Genomic DNA, 21,097 nt, shown 5'->3' with positions numbered 1-21,097 from the left:
AACATTTACAGTAGCCCGTTTATTAGCGATCACGTCTGGCAGTTCAAAGTACGTTCCACCAACGAGGGGTAGATACTGGATAATATTAATTTGTAGAAATAGGATTCTATCCAATATCCAGCCACTCCCCTTAGCCGTGAACGTGTTCATGCTTTCGGCGATCTTATCCCTACTGACATTGATTTGTCCCGGAATGACTTCCGGCGCCAAAGTCGCGTGCGTGAACCCACGGAAGAACGGCGAGGTTTCAGTCTCAGTTCCGGTATTTCCCAACTCACGGGTGTACCGCGCTTGTATGACTATGTATCATTTGACGCCTCGTTTTTCGTTAAATTTGTTTCTAATATATCTCTCGAGCTTATACCTATGTTCATTTATGAACAAAATGGGATCCGTAACACATTCAGGCGCGGTGATTCTGGCCGAGAATATCGCATCGTTCAAGGCGTTAATTTCCTCTATAGCGGGATCTTGTTGTTCTGTCTCCCAGTTGTCCATAAATTCATTTAACCCGACGTCATCTTGCGAGAGCATAACGTCTTCATCTACGTTCTCCCTACCTCCCCCATCTTGATTATGTCTATCCTCCCACATCTTTATAAACTCATCAAGCCCTTCGATATCTTGGGTAGATAACGGGTCACCAGACCTTGATGCATTTTCTACATAAATATATAAGAATTTATTTCTTATACCGATTATAAGTTCAATGTCTTATACTACTAAGCCCCTGGTGGGTACCTACACCCTATGCATCAATGTGCGGGGAGTGAGAACCTTTACAGGGTATGACTAATTATATTTTAACAAAATAATTACCATTTTCAACTCTGATTCGTTTTCTTTTCTCTGGAGTCGGTTCTCCCTTCCTCTTAGCGGGGGAATTAGGAGGGGTTATACGGTGTGATGGCCCGGGTTGAGGAGATGCTGGACGCATGTTGTTTTCCGCGACGTTATTTACCGCGGCTCCATCGTGGTTCGTTGGCCGTTGATGACGCAATAAATTATCTCTCCGCGAAAATGACTTATCGCAAACTGGACACGCAAAAGAAATATTACCGTGTTTGACCCGCATATGTCAAGTGAGGTTCTGCTGGTTCGTGAAGACATCGACGCATGTGGAACAGGAGTACATCTTGAAATCGAATGTGACCATAGGACCCATTTCCCTTCCCTTTTATACAATTTTTAAGCTCACGTATATATTGTTTCACCCTTTCCCGTGATTCCCATTGGATAAAAATATTGTCAGCCTTAAACAGTGTCTTTTTCCTTGGATTTTCCGGGGTTTCGCGCTACCATTATCACGTCGCGCGCGAATTTTATCAAATCTCGTGATAAATTTCATTCAACACGTAACATGCCACGAGAATTTTGTTAATAAAAAGGCAGGGCGTTACGCGATTGGCCGGAGGACATTCTTTAAAATTATCCTTAAAATCTGAACCCAATTTGAATTTTAAAATCGTTCGGAAGTATTTCCTGGATGTTTGACTATGCAGACTGGTCTTATAATTAGTAGAAAAATCGATAAAAAATCACTTGATTTTCTACTTCACCCTCCCTTTAAGCTGTAAGCAATACGTTAAACATTATTTCGATTACAGCAGTCTATTGCATTACATATCTATTATTCACGTTATCAATCCTGCAACACAATATGGTAGGAAACATACTATTTTCAGTGGAATAATACTATCCCATAGAGCCTATTGGCCACAAATACCGAAGCCATCCTGTATAAGCTTTGCCTATGAAGGGATTTCCACACTAAGCCCTTTACAATGCATAGAGGGGTGGTGGCTAGCCCCTATGCCACAGCTAACCGACAGCGCCCTATACTAACAATTACCGTTGACCTTTGCAAGTTTTGATGGAAAGGAGAAACCGGGTTATACCGCGGAGTAAAACTCCTTTAACAAGAGGGGAGAGAACTTGCAAACTCTACGCAGAAGTATTTGTTCCCAGATTTTCAACCGGTGCCACAGTCCGGGATCGAACCCGGGATCCTCTTGCTGCGAGGCGAAAGTGCTAACCGCTACGCCACCGCACCATTTTGAAGGGATTTCGTATCGATGTTTCTTAACTTGTAAGCACCTTGACGGACATTGGTTTAAATATTAGTGGCTTGAGAAATTTTCAAGTTTGCACCAAAAAAAGTTTTTTCAACGGTTACAATTTGTTGAGAAGACTGATATTCGATAAAATATGATTAAGAGTAATTTATTTTGCTCGGACTAATAAAATAATGTCGTTTATCAAAGGAAAAGGAACAACTTTTGTCCCATGTGGTACCTTTTTGTAGGTAGCTCTCCTTTCATGGACTGGAAAAATATTATGTAAGCATAAAAATATCCAAAGGTTAGTGTAAAGATTCCATAAAAAGATAAATTTCTCAGTACTGTACAATGTCATTTTATATTCTATTCAGCGGAATTAATACATAAATAACTTCACTCTAAACGAGATATGATATAAAATTTTGCAGTCATCCGTGCTTGCAGTGTATGGGTGCTCTTCTTAGAAATTCAGTAGAATATTTCAAATATTAATTATTGATCCCTCTAAACGTACTCCCTTCAAAATAATTAATTTCACGATAAAATGTTTTCGGAAAATGGAATTGTTCTTGAAAAAGCGGAGATATGCAATTTTTTGAATAAATTTAAAGGGAATAGATCGATTAAGAGTAAAATCAGTTGATTGAATTAAATAGTGATTAAGGATTAAACCACTAAAATACTTAAAGAAAAATTTCAATATCTGAAACTTCAGTCAATTGATCAACCTCACTCATATCGTTGGTTTTTTTGGTCTTGGTCCAAACAAAGACGTTTTTGTATAATCTGTTAAGTCATAATAAAAAATATGTTACTTATACAATATATTTATTTTACGATTTTTTTAATCCGGGCGTATACAGCCAAGAAATTAGTTCAGAACAGTATCGTTACACTTGATTTTATTTTACGTCACTTTTTGTTCAGCCTCTGGGAGATAGTCTTTGAATCTATTTCGGTTGTTATCTTATATATTCCCATAACTTCGCTATAATTCAAATTTTCAATCCTATTTTTTTCCTATAATTCGCCACTATATTTCCAATAAAATGTTCAAAATTTTCCCTGGTCACCCTGCTCATGAACATTTAAGCCAAATAGAACCCGTAAGGTGAAGGTTCAAAGTCGGTATATCCAAGCTGCACTTACATATTCATTGTAGGAATCTATGAATTAACTTTTACTGTGATGTTCAATATCTGACGTATTGTGTGGGTTACGAGTGAAAACAGTCTTCTCAAATGATCGTTGGGATGAAACTTTGGCCTTCTGTCTTGCCACACCTATAGTAACATTGTTGGTACGACAGAACGTACCACAATTTGATCAGTAGTTCTGAATCTTCAATTTACTTCTAAACGGTATACGGAGTAAATACCCTCAAGACCGAAACCCCCGGTTATAATCCTTATTATTAAAAAGTAATAAAACCCCCTGCTTATACAAATTCCCCCGGTCATTTTCCCCATCGTAGAAAAGAGTAAAAAATCCCCCAATCTCAAGACAAAATCCGCCGGTCATTTCTCCCTCCCTAGAAAAGTGTAAAAAATACCCCAATTCCCAATACCAAATCCCCCGGGTCATAATACCCGTCATATTGAAATTAAAATGGTCGTATAAAATACAATTTCAATATAATCTAAAACAATGTTACGATAGGCGTGGCATGACAAAAGGCCGAAGTTTCATACCAGCGATCACTCGAGAATACTGTTTTCACTCGTAACCCATACAATACGTTCAGAAATTGAATATCACAGCAAAGTTAATTCAAACATTCCTACAATGAATAGGTAAGTGCGGCTTGGATGAATTTCAAACTAGACTAGCTACCCGTCTTTTTTCGGGTGTTAAAAGGGACTTAAACCATGTATTTGACAACTATCAATTTCAACATAACATTGTTAACTTAAATGGGCCATTTTTAAATGATATCCTTACTTGTTGGGCGAGGCATTTTTAAAAATTAATCAATTAAAACATAAAGTCTATCGTCAAAATAAGAAATGATAGGATCATCAAGAAAAGTTGACAAATCTTCAAAACTAATATCAAGCACCACGCAAGAAGCTTCAGAATGTCATTGAACAAGCAGAGGATCACTGTGAGGTAGATTTTTGCTTATTGAGCCTCCTTGACAACTATAATTTAAAACTATCTCTCCACTAAATCTTTGTTTTTTACCAACTTCAACTCGTATTATGATACTTTCCCCAACCTTTTTCAGTTATTTTCTTAATCATGATTTTTCTATGCTTAATTCTTTGTTTTTGTAAAATATGTGATGTTTTCAATAGATTTGAACTAAAATTGCGTTAACGTAATAAAGTTCTTTTGGTAGAAACACAAGGGTTCTTCTGAATGTTACCATAATAGGTGTGTTTTAGGCTTTAGGTCCTAAAATTTTGTTTAATTATATGATTTTTAGCGTAATGTTAAGCAACACGTTTAATCTTTGAAAGGGAGTGAAAGTTCTAAATTTTTTTTTAAAAAAGCTAATTAGTTATGAATTTTTATAACAAGTTTTAGATATAATCGATTATAACACACCTCTAAATTAAATTTTCTGAACATTTCGGCCATTAGATACAAAGATATTGTGAATTAAGTACTTAATTTAAAATTATGACATTGGAAATGGAAAGAAAGTTTTATAAAAATAATTATCAACTAAAGAAGCTTATATATAATAGAATAGATTTGTAACACACATCTTACTAAAATTTCAGGATATTTGGATCCGTAGATCCGAAGATATATTCAGTCTTAGCACTGAACCTATCATTTTGGCTTTGAAAATAATTTTTTTTTAATAATAAAACACTTAAAAACACACGTCTCACTAAAATTTCAGGACATTTTGATAAATAGCACAGAGGTTATGGTCAAAAAATCGACCTCCTCCCATTGAACTTAATGTTAATTTTCGCTGACTTCGAATTTCCCGCCAAGAATCCAAAAGATGCACTTTTTGGCCTTTTGAAGGGGCTTCAATAGCGCGAGCAGCGCAGCCTCCGGGAGCGCGGATCGAGTGGGCTATGGTTTCGTCTATGTTAGTATATAAGGGTTTCGAATCCCAGCGAATTGTAAGAACAGCGCAATTGCGTGAACCTTTGGTGGAAGCCCCGTCATTGGAAGGCTAGAAGTTTCTCGTAACCCTTGCCTATCGCCGCGTATATCTTAACCCCAACGATGATGGTGTAGAAGCCAATATAGCCCAGGACTTTTAGGGTTTGACCTAGAACATTTGAACATAAAGATGAAAATTGGTACATGTGTTGTTTTTGACCCAACAAAAAATATACTAAAAGTCCCCTGCTGTAGAGCGCGAGCTTTCGCCGCCATCTTGGAAAATGGCCGCCGGGAATGCCAGCTACAATGTATTCCACGTTCTTCTTCAAAAATTATGAAAATTGGTACACATTATGATTGGAACCACATGAACATCATGGCAGAATTTTACAACTCTGTGTTCAATAGTTTGGTCGCCATATGGGAAAATGGCCGCCGTTAATGCTAGGTACAGTATATTTCACCATGTTGTTGGAAAATTATGAAAATTGATAGGTATTACAATCAGAGCGGTGTGAACCTCATAGTAAAATATTGAAGCCATTAATCGGATAGTTTGGCCGCCATGTTGGAAAATGGCCGCCATCAATGTCATATAGATACAGTATATGGTTCAAAAATTATGAAAATTGGTAATTATTATGTTGAAGACCGTCTAAGCATCATACTTGAATATTGAAGACGTGCAACTGATAGTTTGGGCGCCATCTTCGAAAATGACTGCTGGAAATGCTAAATATATTTCAAATATATAAATCTTTTTGAAATTCCATTTTTGAATAGATGATTTTCATTAATATAATAAACAACAAAAAACAGATATCTAGAAGTCGAAATTATCGACGCCATCTTTAAAAATGGCCACATGAAAATCATTGCCCTAAATTCTGAAAGAAAGAAAAGTTATTCTAAGCTGTTATTCTCAACATGTTGATTAGAGAATATGATTTAATATGGGGTTTATACATTCTACTGTTGTTTAACATTAGAATTTAGACAGATCTCTAGCATTTTATACATATTCATCGTCATCCTGAAGATTTTTCATAATAATTGCATGTCAGAACCCTTGATTAGGCGTTACACATAGCTGGGGGCCTTATCAGCCACCATATTCCAAATTGAACCTGCGGAACCGCCGTCATGGCACACGGGGTCGGCCAGTGGGACCGACAAACGCCACTTGAGCAGGTGACAGAAGCTGGACACCGTCAGCGGCGAGCCCAGTCAAAGGGTGGTCGGTGACAGGGAGGGATTAAGGCAGCAGAAGACCCGATGGGACGAGGGAGTTCTCTACAAGCACAACAGTGCCATACGGCCCAAACAATGAGTGTATCCGCGACACCTAGAGGGTTGTCAATAGCGGACGCGAGCCATGGCAACACCTGAGCGGGGGCGAAGCGGCCCAGCAAAACCTTCACGGAATGGGTCAAGGAACGGTCTGAACCAAGGGTGAACCCAAGGAACTCCCAAACCGTCACACCGAACTCGGGCCCCTCCGCCACGATAAGTCCTTTGAGTTAAAAAGGTTAAGAGAACATTTCTTTCATTTACGTGCTGTAACTGGGTGTGGTTATGATAAGGCGTGGTTTAAAGTAATGACAGATAATCAACATCTTACAAATTTGTTGCGCTTTTTTAATGGCCATATTGCATTCTAGAACTGTGAATGTAGAAGATCTGGATTTGCTTGCTGGGCAATGTGTGGTCATTGTCAAAGTATTAGTTGTAATAAAAATCTTCAGGATGACGAGAAATATGAACGAAATGTTAAAAATGTGTCTTAAATCTAATCCTTAACGACACCAGAATGTATATACCCCATATAAAACGGTTTTTCCTCACCAAAATCCGAGCAATATGGCTTTCTTTTTCTTTTTTCCAGATTTTAGGATAGTAATATTTCAGGGACCATTTTTGAAGATGGGTCGATAATTTAGACTCGAAAATAGTTATTTTTATGGCGTTTTTCACGTTCATGAAAATCATCTACTCAATAAAAAAATATCGAAAAAATTTATATATCTGTAATATATTTGGCACTTCGAGCAGTCATTTTCAAAGATGGCGCCCAAACTATCAGTAGCACGTCTTCAATATTCAAGTATGATATTTAGACGGTCTTCAAAATAATAATTACCAATTTTCATAATTTTTGAACCATATACTGTATCTAAATGGCATTGATGGCGGCCATTTTCCAACATGGTGGCCAAACTATCTGACTAATTGCTTCAATATTTTACTATGAGATTCACACAGCTCTGATTATAATACCTATCAATTTTCATAATTTTCCAACAACATGGTGAAATATACTGTACCTAGCATTCACGGCGGCCATTTTCCAATATGGCGACCACACTATTGACCACAGAGCTGTAAAATTTTGCCATGATGTTCATGTGGTTCCAATCATAATGCGTACCAATTTTCATAATTTTTGAAGAAGAACGTGGAATACATTGTAGCTCTAATTCACGGCGGCCATTTTCCAAGATGGCGGCGAAAGCTCGCGCTCTACAGCAGGGGACTTTTAGTATATTTTTTGTAGGGTCAAAAACAACACATGTACCAATTTTCATCTTTATGTTCAAATGTTCTAGGTCAAGGCCTTTTTTGGCCTATCTGTCCTGGCCTAATATTACAGATTGATATCTATGTGGGGTAGACAAATAACAGATGATGGTGGTGCAAGAAGCCAATAAGTACAGATTGGCGTCCATGTGTGAAAGACAAAGACCTGGTGATGGTGGGGTTAGAAACCATTAAGTATAGATTGGCGTCTATGTGGAATAGACTAGATGATAGTGATGTTAGAAGCAAACAAGTGCAGATTTGCGTCTATGTGGGAAGGTGGATAGACTTGGCTGATGAAAGAAAAGTGTTTTGTGTAATAATGCATTGCACTTAGCTTACTGACGTAGTGCGATGTAAAATTTACCAAATATCTGTAAGCAGTGAACTCGGTTCAGAAATTGGAAACACCTTTGCTCCGATTTGCAAACTGCGAACACGGACACAAGGACAGGGTCACGGCCAGACACGCACACAGACACAGAGAAATACACCCACACACACACACACACACACACACGTCCGGTGTGATACCTCTCCGTGACGTCATCGTCACTCGGGAGAGGTAAAAATAAGAGTTCGAGAAAATAAAAATCGAATTATTTCGTCAAAAAAAAAATTAAGCTAAAGCAAAATCAGTTAACTCCAAGATTAGAACAACAATATTGGCACAGTGTTTTCAGTCCGCTGCCTTACTCAATCTCCAGCTCTCCCAAGAACCAGAATGAGAAGAACAAGGCAAAGCTTAAGGGGCAAAATAACCCGATTCTTCCTTTAATAGAATCACGCTTACAAGTTCATTTGATTTAAGCCTTTAAAAACAACAACAAAAAACCATTGGCTTAAAGGATTTAAGATTAATGATGTCTTAAAATAAGTTACATTCTTAAAAGATGCTTTTTCAAATCATTCAAATTAGACATCTGTGAAAAGTAGGGGGTAAAATAGATTCTGATGTTCGACCACAATGTTTTCTTATTTAAAGGTCTTAGGAGTATAATACTTGGGTAAAAATTTAACTTTAGCCCTGCATTTTACCTCATTTGAGGGTCGTCTTGTTTTTTACCCCCTAAAACCTAGGGTAGCTTATCTCGAGGCTAGTGGTTAGATATTTTTTTTGGAAAATAGCACTGTTCACGGATTATGAGAGGGGCACCCTGCTCGTCCCTCGCCTCTTAGCTGTTTATTTCTCCATAGAAGCTGTAGTTAGGCTCTCCTGTAGGGGGTCACAAAGCTAGAGTCGTAGAAATCTAACCCCTCAAACGAGACGCAGCAGGCAGAGGCAGAAGTATTATACCAAGTTCTGTTTTCTCTTGCGTAAGTTCCGGATAGCTATATAACGTACTGAAATACAAATTTCCGAATTTTTGCGGACTGTGAACTGCGACGTGCTTCGGAAATTGAGAACACAATCTGTAACATTTGACCTCATCGGACGCTGTGACAGACACACAGACAGAAATGTCTAATGTAAAACCTCTCCATGACGTCATCGTCACTGAGAGCGATAAAAATAAATATACCATGCATCAAAATTTTAGTATTTATGTTAATGATCAAAAACAGTATACTATGTTTATCGTCAACTATCTTTCAATAACAGTTTTGATTATATTTATGATGTGGACGGCTCACTATGTAAATGCTTTAAAAATTTTGGTAATGATAAAAATAATTCAGTGGAAAATAAGCAAACACATTAAGCTGTGTACGTACTTGGTAGTAAACCTCGATAAAATTTATATATAACGCCGGTGAAATTTATTTTCCATCCTCCGGCGTCCAGTGTTCAACGATTATCATAGTCTATGTGGCTAGGCCGAGGGGTAAGTCACTAATCGGTTTACACGGCTGTAACTCTGTCTGTACTAAAACGATAAAAACAGTGCTAAAACGAATATCCGCATTTGGTGAACAGGGATTGCCCTTCGTGCTAGGATCATTGGGGAGGGACTGTATTCAAACGTTAATCGACGTTTCACTGGATAATGGTAGGCAATATTGTGTGCATAGGCTATTTTTCCGCTTTACGATCGATCAATGACCACAATCATTAGAGCAGAAATATAACTCCGTGATATTAAGATTCAAAAGAGATGGTTAATAATTTCCAGAGCATCGTGTATCATAACGCTTATTGGGTGTGTAGAACCATCTAGAGAAGGAAGCAAGAAGAATTTTGGTTTTTGCTTTTCACTAATAATAATTTAATAATCAAGTTGGGGAGTTGGACTACCCAGGTATTAAAATCAAGTAGGCACAATGTTTTAACGTTAAATTTAATTGACGCGAATTAACTTCTTGGTCATGACAAAAATACGTTGATATTCCGTTTACTTGACATTTAAAGGACGTGTATTACTGGTTAGGTTAAGGTGTTAAAATCTTGGAAGAAATGTTTTCAGTTGTTAATTATACTGGTTCTATAGGCATATTTGAAAAAACTTAAAAAGAACCATGGATTAGCACACATAGAATTTGAGTAGACGAAATATCAAATTGCCAAAACGTACATCAACAACGCAAAACTAACGGCCAAAGTAAAATTATTTTCAAACGGGTTGTAATCCTACTTTATGGACCTGAATTAAACGCGTTAGTTATCACATGCAAAAAAAGTGTTATCAACGTTTAGAAAATGCTAAACGTATTGAGATAACTTATATCCCGAAAATAAACGTGGACATTACCTTCGAAGAACACTTGAAACGCTTTCAAAACATTTTACCCAAAATCAACTTCAAATCAGTTTATGCCTAGGAATTTTCCCGGCAATAACTTCTGTTTGCGCCATCCAATGTTGAACTCTGTCTCTAAAAAGATATGCCTTAATTAACAAGTTGGGAGACAAAAAAAAGCCTCTCCGATTCGAGACGCAATTTAGAGGTTTTTCTTAAATAATGAAATTTTAATAATTGATATTTATTATTTTAATCGTCATTAAATTAGTTTAATTATAGTTAAATCGTTTTAGGAAACTTTATTCCTAAAACAATTTTAAACATAGCTATTGTTGACGTTTGAATTCTCTTTAACAATTTTTGAAAAGTATGTAAGTCGATTGATTAACTATAAATGATAAGAAAACTCACAATTGCGTGAACCTTTGGTGGAAGCCCTGTGATTGGGAAGCTAGACGTTTCTCGTAGCCCTAGCCGATCGCCGCGTAAATCTTAACCCTAACGATGATAATGGAGTAGAAGCTATTACTTTCTGCGAACACCTTTGCTCCGATTTGGCAGTAGCGAACGCGTTGACAGACACACACACAGACATTTCCAGTGTTATACCTCTCCGTGATGTCATCGTTACTCGGAGAGTTAAAAATATATATAAAATAATAACCATTCATATCCAAATGGGGGCCTGAACTGGGAAAACAGCAACTTTCAACCTGTAACGTGGGCTGATATGTCACTCGTCACGGTTCAAGTTCTTCTACTTTTTTAATAGTTAACATTAAAAAAAAACTTATTCCATTTAGCATAATTGTTAACGAACGAAACGTCTTAAGTTTAGGGCTGATCAACATGTGGTACGACCAAAGTACAGTTAGTTCTATGAATGATTTTGAGTCGAAAATGTTCAATGGCATTTTTCTCCAATGGCCACCGTTAACAAGTTATGACTGGAGTATTTATCGGAAACCTCCTTAATTAAATTAGCATTGATTTCCAGTTTTTAAAGGTCATCCGTTAAACACTCTAACCCTAACTTGTTTAGGCAGGAATACACTCAGCTGAAGATTTTAGTGCTGTTTTTTATTTTTTCCTGATTCATTTCAAATAAATATGAAGTCTCTAACTTTTTCTGTTTTTTGAAAAATATTTTCATTGAAAATTAAATTTTTTAAAATTCGTTAAGCTTAGCAATGGGTCTCGATTTTAGCGCATTTTCCCACCGGCCAATAAAAACCTCTTTAGGGATTGAGCAAAATCAGCCAATCCCGTGAGGTTTAGAGAATACTAACTCATATGCTTTCTACTTCTAAGAGAAAAAACTATGATCAGTCTGGAAAATGGCACACTTCCTCTGGTCCAAAACCAGTTTATTAATTGCTTGGACTTTTTTTTTAATACAAAAAGTTGGGGTTACTAGTCCTCGGGACTAGTTTATTTATATCAAATCTATTGGAGAACGAAGGCGAGGACAAGTCCTGAGACCAGTTTATTATCTCGGATACTAGGCGTGTCACTGGTCCCAAAGACTAGATTAAAAAGCATCCTTATTTCCCAGACTGGCTAGGATGGGGAAATAAGGAATTTTTTAGAGTGGCCTTGTCAGTTGTCACCAGTGACTCCCCGGGGCCCGTCGTCTGCTAAAGTTTGAGTAATTGTGTTGCAGCTTGACTCTGTTAAATTGTGAAAGATGGGTTTTAAGTTTTTAAATGTCGAAAGTCACAAAGAACACAGATCTTCCCACTCCAAAGGCTAATAACTAGACATTCAGATATATAACCATATACGACACGTCACATTTTAATATAATAAGATTATAAGAGTAATTTGAGTTTTAGTGAAACGTAAAATTATAAAACTGCTAATTGTTAAAGTTACTAGTCCGCTATTCCTTAAACGATCGAACCCGCGTCTTTCTTTCGAGTTCTAATTTCTAAAAAGTAGAATGTAGATTTCGGAACCTAATTCAGACGGCGTAAATGAAACTCGACTGAGAAAACCTTTGGGGAATGGGGATTGCCTCTTCTAAACAGGGCTCTACATAAGGATATATTTTTTAGTAGTCAGCCTGACTAGTGAGCCCCTATCCCCATTTTTTTTAGTAGTCACTGACAAGTGAGACGCATGGTTTACGAATATTTGGGACATTTTTTTTACTAGTCAAGTTGACTAGTGAACCCCCAGATTTCGATTTATTTTAGTAGTCAAGGCATTTTTTTAGTAGTCAAATGCCTTGACTAGGGCCATATGTAGAACCCTGCTTCTAAATCGCGGGCGCTGATTTGCCGGTAGGTCACTTTACCAAAATTCCAATGCATATTTTGAGTACAAAACTTCAATTATTGATTAAATAATTAATAGCTCTTCAAAAAATCAGAAAAAATTCAAGGCGGCATATTTCAACATATGGAATCAGAATAAAAATAATCAATTTCTGTAAAATAATGTCCCTTTTAGGTAAAATGCCACGGTTCAGGGACAACATAGTATAATCATACGGCACTAGAAAACTATGCGAAATTCATCATTCCTTGCATGAGTTTAAAAATAATTCTAGACTTCTGCAAACTCTTATATGTTTCACAATTTTTATTTTTGAATTCAACTTCAAAACCAACCTCTTGCCACGATTTTTTAACTATCAAAGCTATCACTTTTTCTCTACCATCTGTCTCCTTTACGATTTAATTATCCATGAAATCTCATGTAATGCCTATGCCCGTGCATTACACTAAATAGCTTGTTATCAGCTCAAAAATCCGTTTAAGCAAAGGGTGAGCTAAACGCGTATCTAAAAATTAAAATGTAAAATAATTTCGTGTGAGCATAACCCTCCAAAGAAGAAGATGATCTGTTTATGACGCCATTATCGTTCAATCACAATATGTTTAATATCACTCCGTAGTTCTATTGTATTTTCGGTAATCTAGCTTTATTATTTACTGCATGCTGTCCCTTAAAGTGATTTACATTGTCAATTTCTCAGTTTTCTAGCTTTCTCGTGAAAAGAAATGTACAAACAAAAAAAAAGACTTAGAAACCCCTTCTTTATTTTTCAGATAATCTCATGAATATCACAAAAATTGCCAGATTTGTTGCTACGATACAGTTAGCTTTGCTCACAGTTGATGATGAGAAGGAAGCGATACTTGGTAGCCCACTTGGAGATGTTCTTAATCCGATTATACAGGCCTTAAAAAGGAGGCCAGTATTTCCTTACTATAGGCCATGCACTTTGCACCAAGCACAATGGTCCTAATATTAGAATTTAAAAGAAATGAGATGTTACTGTAAAAGTTTGTAAAACCCGGTAGAAATAACGTCTGCTTAGACGCTTGCACACTAGTTTATTCAGCTCATTAACGAATTAAGCGATTCAAACGAAATTATGATCATTGTTAGAAAATCACTGGTATAAATTTCAATACAGAAAAAACAAGAACGAGTGAAAAATATTCATCCCCGCAATCAGCTAGAATTTTAAAAGTGGGCTTGAAAATCGTCTGTAGTTGGTAAACCTATTGCTTAGTAGTCTTTTTTAAATTCGGACCCGTAAATCAAAATCACGTCGTAAAACAACGCCATATATTATAAACAATTTTTCTTGTCCCGTAGTGGTTATGAAATTCAGTTGCGTGTTTTGAATGATGAAGGTATTTCTTTCACTTCCAAACAAGAGAATGGAAAGCACCGTGAATTCGTCAAATCACTTTACGAAAATGTTTGTATTGTCAAGACCGCCTTAAAGATTGAGTCCAATGAACACATGCCCAGGAGATTGCCCCTTACTTTTTAATTCTATTTTCTAATGCTATTGCAATGCACGGGAGACTGAAATGTTGTTAAGACAGACCCTGCGTATTGTTTGGAATAATGTAGCTGCTCAAATTTGCCAAACTAACCTTTTCCTTTCGCGAAGGATACTGATATTGCTGTACCGATGTACATTTTGGAAGATCCATCAGATTTGACGTTCTTTAATGTAGAAGGCCCAAACTTGATGGGTGAAGCGAAAATACTGAGCGGAGGTCCAATCAATCGAGAATTTGGAATGTTCGATATCATAGATATATTCGATGTTAAAGTGAGATTATACAAATAGACATAATACAAATACACATAACAGAACGTAGGCATTGTGCCCGACATGGTGCCAACTCTCGTTCCATTTCTAGCTTCTTTGATGGTCCAATCAGCGCTCGTTTTTAATGTTACCAGAAGGAGTAAAAAGAGAAATATGATACTTAATATCTCCATAAAGCCTTAAGATTGTAACGAGACTCTTACCAGCCTCAAATTATCTTCCCTTCCCTGATTGGTCTAGAAACTTCTCTCGTCGGTCTAACGTTTAATAACTTGATGAGGCGCGTTAAGAACAAAACAACAGGTCATAAAGTAAAATACATTTTTGTCAGAGTGTATTATAAATTCTTTAAATGAAAGTTACGAAAGCTGGCGTCGTGTATCGGAATCAAGAAATTTCCGCTGTAGCAAACAAAGTGAAGAAAGAGTTGCTTAATGTAGGGAATGTTTTTTCGAGTAAGTTAGTTTTGCCCCGTGTCATTGTGCCAATTTTCAGGGTATTTTTGAGGTTGGTCGCGCTCACGTTGCCGTCCTTGACCGATAAGACTTCCTTTTATTATTATTCCCTTCCTATATTACGTCACCTTTTTCTTCTCCTTGACTGAAATAGTTGGGCATTCCGGAATGCATTAGAATATTTTCAGTTCTTGGAGATTTTCTTATTACCTGAAAAATGTAATTCAAATTCCCTGTGTGCTTGCGCAAGAACTAATTGGCGAGTTTTCCTTACTCAGGATTGCTATGAAATTTTCAGATTCAAATTCCCTGACTTTTTCAGGTTTTCCCTGACGATTTTAGGGCCAACTATTATTTTTTTTAAGTAGATGTGATTCGTTTTAATCGCATTTTATAAATATTAAATATAAAACATTTCGGAGCAAACTCCGGTGCCTTGTTGCAAAAACGAAGTTAAACGTCACCAAGCTGAACTTTTGAACCACAGGTATTTTATCAATTTCAATCAAATTCCCTGACTTTGTTGAAATTCTTAAACTTATCTGACCTTTAAGGCATATTTTTAAATTTCTTGACAGTTCCAAGTTTTCGCTGACCTTTGGCAATCCGAATACTACAGCATGGAGTATATTTTTTTCGTTTGTCTCCAGCTCTTTCCTCACTCTGTCAGCTTCTGTTATCTATATTTGTATTTGTTTTTGGTATATACAGAACCCTTAATACACAAAGAAAATAACGCATTATTCGAACATTTTCTTGACAGATATGGACGGCCATTGGAGTTTTTATATTAGTGTATCCATTGCTTTGTCTGTTGATTTATGGAGCGACTAATTTGGCGTTAAGCAGATTTTGCATCATACACTGGTTGACCGCAATCTTTTAGTAACAGGGCAAGGTGATAGATTGTTCGTATAAGGCACAAAACCGAAATAGATAATTAAGATATTTTGAAAAAATTTAGGTTCTCCAAATGCTGGCCACGTTCATTTTCGTACATGGATATTTGGCTATTGCTGTCTGTTAGGGCTTTCGTTCATATCGTTGTCGTTTACGACCATGTTGCTAACAACAATTACAACTCTAAATCAACCAACATTTATCAACAATATTTATGACCTTCTCGAACGGGAGAACTTGAGAATCTCCATGGTGACCTCGCAAACCGAATACACGTATTACCAAGTAATCATATTGAATGCATCTCAAACATACGCCACTAGTTTCTGCAAGCTTAACAAGACACCTAGGTTACAAATCAAATATACTCTTTTCGACCCGTTCAATATAAAGTGTAGCGTTTGAAAGAACGTATAGAATAATGAGTATTGCATATTTGAACCATGCACCTACTTAGGGTATTAAAGAAAATACAAGCAAATTTCCTTATTGGATCTTGAGAGTTAGGCTTCTGCTTTTAGATGACACGAGAGTGCTATCAATTCCAATTGGATTACTAGTATCACCTGATGGGTTTGTCCAATTGGGTTTTAATAGTCCTTTTTCGTTTTCTTTGCAAATTTAGAGGCCTAATGCCTAGGGTCCGGTGTTACTTTCTTGTATTTTCTTTAATATTGATGATATTTTATATAGGATATTCATAATTTTATAAGCTCTTTCAATTGAACATTAAAAGATAAATAAGAAAGCTATAGAACAACACTCTATGTTAAATGAGTTTTGTGCTAAGCAACGAGAGTAGCGACAAATCCTGGTTGAATTTAAGGCATGGTTTAAAAAGTGACTTCGCAAAAATATATTCGATAATCATTTACGTGCCACCTTTGACACACAGTAATCAGCCAGAAAATCAGTCGTAAGAATTATAAGCTTTACAATCGTAAATGCGAAGAGCTGAAAATTATAAATGATGATTAATAACACATAAAAGTCCTTATCAAGATTATAAAAGCAATCCCTTTTAAGATAAGACTAAAAACGACTAATTTTGACCCACCTTGTAATTTATTTCAGAATTATAAGAAGCACCCTATAAAGATGAATTAGCGTTGTAACGCCAAAGCCTATTCCTTTTAAAATTCCAAGAACTATACTCGACTTCAAGTGAACTCATAACAAATTCCCCTGGCCAATAGAATACCAATAGCCATAGTTTCTTTTTGCAAATGCATAGTTTACAGTTCTCTCTGGGATTCCTGAGAGACCTTTTTTATATACATTTAACCTCTAGTCCCTCAACTTTAAAATGGAGTTTTCTAATACTATTTTCTAAAGTTTATTTGTGTAGCTTAGTATGTCTTTGGGATGTATATATTTTAATTGTAACTTGGACTGTAGAAAATATTTTCTATTCTGACCATGGGCTGCAGCCGAAGCTGGCCAATCCCTTGCTGAAAACGTATGTGCTTTATTATAATTTAGAGTAACACCTTTTGTGTCCGCAAGATACGTACGGTACTTAATTAGTACAGGCCTTATTAGTAAGATTTTATTAAGTGTGCATTCTACAATTTATCATTTGATTAAATTAGCATGCTTATACTGATTACCAGTTTTTTAGGTGTCCCTGTAATTTATTTTATTAATTTTTTTATTGAAAGTGTTATTGGCAAACTCAAAATACCCCTTTTCAAAAACCTCTAGACAACTCTGACCATAGGTTAAATTTTAATCTGACCAGTGACAGGTAAGTTAGTCGCCTTTATGACAACCGTTCAACAAGCAATGGGCCAAAGTAAATATACTTACGTTGGCTAGAACGCTAGAATGTTTACAATATAAACCGTTATAGCGTTACATACATTGGTCGGAACCCAGTAACTAAAAAATTTAATTTTGTGTTTATAACAATAGAGTACAAAATCTCCAACTCATCGACGGATCTGGGAGCGTGTACTGGTTGATACTTCGGGCAATGATTGGAGCGACATTTTACCCCGTATCTATCATGGAGAATTTGTGACAATAATGAGTCAGAGTATGCTTATCTCCTGGGTTGGAATGTGATGCCCCGCATTTGATAAGGAACACTACTTTCACTTGTCGGATGAAACCATGTTTAGTTTCTTATGGGTGTGTCCGACATCGAAAGCCATTGATCCGCAGCTAAGGAAAACCTACTACAATTTGTGAGTTATGCACGAAACTATTTTCCGTAGTAGTGTTACTCATATCATCGAAAAGTTCATACCACAAGGTTGATTCCCACTTGAGCAAACATAATGACCGAAAACATTAGCGCTGCGTTAAAAAAAATGCTTTTAAGCAGGCCGTCGTAGGCAATATTTTAGTTCAGTTCATAAAAACGAGCCAAAACCATAAGTTAATAAGATATTTCCATAATGTAATCACTGGTTACCGAGACCTTGTCATGAAGTGACGTCGGTGAAACATCATAGATTATCGTAAAGCGACGCATAGTGAGGCGCTGTTGGAGAGATGCAAACTCAAACGTTTACAACATGCAAAATCAGCATTCGCAACTCGTGATCAAACCCCGTAAGAGAGTTCAGACTCAAACTTTACAACATGCAAATGTGGCAAAGGCGACTGGCAAGTCCAAAACTAAAAAAATAACTTGAAACGTCGGAAGAAAGGAACTTCTCTATTCTGGCGTCAAAAAAGTGTCATAACTTAACGGATTTTATTGGTTACCAAAATAATTTTACCTCAGCCTCTGCATATCAAAATAGAACACGAACTCTGTCCGACCGAAACCTGTTTCGGATCCGTTCAGTAGAAACATTTTTACAGCATAGATACATATGCAGTGTTTACTGTCCAGTTGGAACTAATCTTTATAAAGCAAAAGTAATACTATACTGAGCCTCCATAGATATTTTTTCCTGTAACTGCTACAAAGTTAAATGGATGTACAATCCGTATTGTAAAAGCCTGCCAAAAACTATATTTTGAAGTAGTAACGTTATTGTTTTCTGAAATAGTGATTGTACAATGTCAAGTGAGTGTAAGCGTGGAACGATTTGGCAGATATTCAATGGTAATGCTGATGCAATTTCTCAATGCTCTGATACTGCTATGAAATTTAAAACTCTGTTTGATAAGCTTAATATAGTCTTCACCCCTACATAAAGAGTTGATAATCACTTTAAAAATCCAATGGAAACTACATTAAGTAAACCGTTTCATTCGTTTTTAATTAACATAAAATTAGTATGTCTCGATGACATAAATTATATATTACGAAAAAGGAATTAATGTAATAAGAACGTCGGATCATATTTTTAGCCCCTGGTACCATCCTCGCATAATTAGTTGAGAAACTTCGTCTGCTTATAATTTAGCTCCACCCACAAACTTTGTATATAGCGACTTCTAGTGGGTAAAAATAGCATTCTTATTTCTTTTTTCCTGGTTAAATAATTCGTTCGGAAATTGCCCCAGTGATAAAAACCAAGGCGGACAACAATGCGATATAACTTCTGAAATATTGAAATAAAGTTTGGAACCTAAGAATATATTTAATTTATGTTACTTTAAATAGTTTCTTTAAGTATGTGGTTTTTGTTGCTCTTCATTCTGAATGAAGTATGCGAGGATGGTACGTGAGGCTGAAGCTCTGATCCGACGTTCTTATTACATTAATCCGTTTTAGCGTGGACGAATATACAGGGTGTTTCTGGAAAGTCTGGCACAAATTAACAGGCATGTTCCTTGGGCCAAAAGGAGTCCGAAAGGTCCTATGACGTTTTAGGGTAAAGCGCTCCGTTGCGACGTTATGGTCTCTTAAAAGTAGGCCAAAAAACAAGGAGATTTTGCAGAATTATAGCACTAGTATTGTGGTTTTGACACAATTGTTTTCGATTATTGAGCATAAGGCAATGATCGAAATAAGTTCAATCCTAGTGGAAGACCGTGAACGTGTTAAACGGACAAAAGCGTTAATCCCTTTGTTTTTATTAATGATTGTAATTAAAGGTAAGGAAAGTAGCTCAGATATCGGTTACTTGTTTGTTCAGATGTACTGGTAACTGACCACTCTTTTATTCTTTATTTCAATTAGACACATTACATTTACAATAATTCGAATGAACCCCATTACTTTTACAATATTAATTAGAATGAACCCCATTACTTTTACAATATTAATTCGATTAAACCCCTTAACCTTTACAATAATTCGAATGAACCCCATAAGTTTTACAATAATTAGAATGAACCCCTTAAATTTTACAATAAATCGAATCGAACCCATTAATTTTACAATAATTCGAATCGAACCCATTAATTTTACAATAATTCGAATCGAACCCATTAATTTTACAATAATTCGAATCGAACCCATTACATTTATAGTAATTCGAATGAACCCCATTACATTTACAATAATTCGAATGAACCCCATTACATTTACAATAATTCTAATGAACCCCATTACATTTACAATAATTCTAATGAACCCCATTACTTTTACAATAATTCGAATCGAACCCCATTACTTTTACAATAATTCGAATCGAACCCCATTACTTTTAAAATAATTCGAATGAAACCTAATTTCATTGTTCTACAAAAATTGTTCAAAATGGGCACCATCAATGTTTAAGCAAACTTGCGCGCGTCGTTTGAAAGATTCACGAACACGTTCGAAGATTTCTGGGGTGTAACGGATGCTATCACATCCATCAATTATCCTTTGTCGTAATCGACATCGCGAACTTCACTTCGGTATACGAAGTCCTTGAGATGGCCCCAAAGAAAAAAATCGCATGGGTTGAGATCGGGAGATCTTTTTGGCCACGCAACAGTTCCGCCTCGACCTATCCACCTCCGGTGAAACGCGACATCATGATATGCTCTAACTTGAAGGCTAAAATGGGGCGGTGCGCCATCGTGCATGAACCACATTATTTGTCGCAGTCGTAACGGTACGTCCTCTAAAAGCTCCGGTAAATTGTCTAGCAGAAAGGTCAAGTACGCCTCCCCATTTAGCCTCGGTTGCAAAAAAATAAGGTACAATTAAATGATCTCCTAAAATTCCGCACCAGACGTTCAAACTAAACTGAACTTGATGTTTCATGACAGTGCTCACGTGCGGGTTTTTTTTCTTCCACTCGTGATAGTTATGTAAATAAAGTATCCCGTCACGCGAGAAATTGGCCTCGACGGAAACTAGCAAAGTACGCGGAAAGTCTGTCATTTGCCCGTGCCACAAACCACTGGCAGAAACCGACCCGTCTCGGATAATCA

Source organism: Phalangium opilio, unplaced genomic scaffold (assembly GCF_054372755.1).
Source record: "Phalangium opilio isolate 3A_F unplaced genomic scaffold, DU_Popi_V2 ptg000073l_1, whole genome shotgun sequence".
NCBI lineage: Eukaryota > Metazoa > Arthropoda > Arachnida > Opiliones > Phalangiidae > Phalangium > Phalangium opilio.
The sequence above is the reverse complement of the archived record's forward strand: the minus strand, read 5'-3'. Positions refer to the sequence as shown.